Raw genomic sequence first — 3259 nt, forward strand, 5'->3', positions numbered from 1 at the left:
TAGTGGTGGGTGCTGAGAGCGCCGCAACTTTGGCGTACGTTGGTACCTGACGAGGTCTGGATTCGGCGGAACAACGTGGATGTGACGGAGATGCAATCACTTGCCTAATGATGTCCCGCAAGTTGGTTGGAGCTGAGGCTAAAATAGATGATGGAGCGCAGGAAGAGCAGCGCCCATGAAGCTCCTCACGAACAATGTCGCGAACCAGGTCGCGGATGTCGTGGGCCGCAGGAAGACGAATGTCCGGGGCATCATGGCAGAGACGAAGAGACTGAAGTCGTCTAGTCTCTGGCAAATGGTGATAACATCTTGAGTCATGTACGAGTTTGCGACGCAATGGCGTTGAATGCGACGGTATTTATGCTTTTGATAATATGACATATTTGGTCGCTTTGAGGCATAGATAAGTTTACACGCTTGCACAAGGCAAGAACATCCTCAATGTACGAGGTGTATGATTCACCCATCAGTTGAATGAGTTCAGCAAGCTTCTTCGTTGCTGCTTCAGCGCGAACAATGGGAGAATCAAAATCTGACGGAGCTGCCGTGCGAACGTGTCCCAGTCCGGAAGATCTCGAGGTGGTTCCAAAACTAGGTTATGGCAACATCAGTTAGGTAGAAAGGGACCGTACGTAATTTGTTTAGACTATCCAACCTGTGAAACTCGCTGACGAGGTCGTAGGTGTGTAGCCATTCTTCAACGTCATCCCTTTGAGACCCGAGAGTACTGGCGGATCACGCTGGTGGCTGTGGATGGCCAGGTTTGATGGTGGAGGCGGCACTGGACCAGTGGTGTTGGATAAACGAGGATTGTCTTGAACTGTCAGGGCAGGTGGTAGGTAGCAGATGACGACCCGAGCGGAGCTCCAGTGGTAACGTGCACGCGAGAGGACTTGGGGATCGGGAAGCACCCGTCCACCACTTATGAAGAAGATCTTTATTCGAGACGAGCTCGAGCTGGCGCACACTGATGATGGTATCTACAGATGAGAAAACGATACAGATGATCAGGACACGTTCAATAGAGTCGGTGACTGCGCTCACAATATTCATATGTATGCACTTAGTGGTTGAAGGGTGCACTAGGGGCCGGATTTCGCTATCGCGTTCAACTCTTAAAGGCGAAGCTTAAGGGTCCCCAATTTTAAGCTTGTTTATACGTTAGCCGATAACATAAATGAAGCCTCCCAAGGAAGTACTGCAGGAAAAGAAAATCATCATAGTGATCCTCTTATTGGTCAACTGTGGAGCGAAGACATTTTACATTGACCTACAATTAAGTCATCTGTATGCGAACTATTCGCTTTTTAGGTGTGCAAGTTTTTAAAACTTTATCCCTCCTCCCAAATTCCTTCGTATTCCTTGGCGGCGTTTTCACTCTCTCAGGATTAATTCGTTCGGTATCTGACCATTCGTTATCTAGCCTTCAGATTATGTGGCTTGGAAATTTTCTTTTCTTTCTCACGTTCAACAAGGGTATCGACTTATTCTGTTGGCTTTCTTATCTGCTGTGCTCCTTCGGAAGCTTTTGAAGAACGATTAAAATAAAAAAACAAACACAGGAAGGACAAATTGTGAAATATTGGTCAGTGATGGTTGTAGAACACTCACAAAGGAAATCGCGAAGAAGAACTGGCTGATCCCATGCACAGTGGCAATCGACATGTGAAGCACGAATAAGGTAGGATGATATGTCACTTTGAAATCACAACGCTCGTGGTCGTTTATCTAGCTCCACATATACCAAATTTGGTATTACTGAACTTTAATGGGTGATGAGGGTACAGTTGACACTTGAAGGGCCATAGTATTGAAGAATGTTATCTGCTATAGCGGCTCGGAATACAGCGTTGGCCGTGCCACGTGTTATGCGATCCGAGCTTTCCCCTGAATGTGAAATAGACTGTACATGACTGATGCAAACATGATAATCACGAGATGCGTGTCATGTAAGAACATGACTACATGCCCCGCTGATGATGTGCTCACGGCCATTTAGCTAGCTTTACATATACCAGATTTGGTGTTCCGTGACGTCAATGCATACTGAAAGTACATCACTGGCGAAAACATGATAATCACGACAGGAGTGTTTTGTAAGAACATCACAACATACTACGCTCATGATGCGCCCGTGGCCCTTTCGCTAGCTTGACATACACGAAATTTGGTATTAGGAGACGCGAATGAACGAAAAAAGCGAATGACACGTCGAAACATAATATTCATGATATACATGTCACGTAAAACATGACTACATGCTGCGCTCATAGCGCGCTCGCAGCCGTTTCGACCTATGCCAAATTTGGTATCAGGTGACATGAATAGAATACGAAGGGTAATGACACGTCCAAGCATGATTGATGGTCATGGCATGGAAGTCATGTACGGCATAATTTAAGTCCGTTTCGTAACGTTATGCTGATATAAAGTTACATATCAGCTTTTCTCATTTGTGCTTCGCATATCATCGATTTCCACAGGACGTAAGATCTGCCAATTTTCTTTCTCTGCATGTTTTCTGACTAAAGGTATGTAATAATAATAATAATAATAATAATAATAATAATATTAATAATAATAATAATAATAATAATAATAATAATAATGTAAATACCAGTGATCTAGATTTGTGGCCTCACGTTACTGTTATGATGGTGTCTGTTAGCCCGAAGGAAAAACTATAATAGTAATAACGATAACAAACGAACCTCAGTTTTTAAGGGCACGAGGCAAAGAAATGGCCTCCAAAACGTAAAGAATAACAATGAAAAGGGGGATTGTGAAGGTACCTCTGTGACAAGCAGCAAACACGGTAACAAGTAGGAGACAATAATGCCGGGTACTTGAAAGAAACCGGACGGCCTTGCGCGAAACACACCGCTGATACAAAAGAGAAGTCATTAGGAGAATACTATCGATGCAGTTTCTTCCACCGCCAAGCTTGTCAATGACATAGCGCGTGCGGTCACGCGAGCTCTCTCGATAGGCATCCATGCAGGTAGTGTTTGCGCGGCTTTCAAACTCCTGTGGTCGGTGTGTTATGAAAGCTGGCCACAAGTATACCGCAATGGTGGAACACCCGTATGCGATACAGAGCCCACTGGCGCGGCCCATTTGTTCGTGACCTGTGCGTTGCCACTAGAGATTATCCTCGGCGTAGAGAGAAACGTCAGATAACATTGCGACATTGGTATCGAGGCCGATATGTGGGTCAAAGCTCACGCGGAAGCGAAAACGAATGATGAGCATAATGAAA

Source organism: Rhipicephalus microplus, chromosome 7, assembly GCF_043290135.1.
Source record: "Rhipicephalus microplus isolate Deutch F79 chromosome 7, USDA_Rmic, whole genome shotgun sequence".
Taxonomy (NCBI): Eukaryota; Metazoa; Arthropoda; class Arachnida; order Ixodida; family Ixodidae; genus Rhipicephalus; species Rhipicephalus microplus.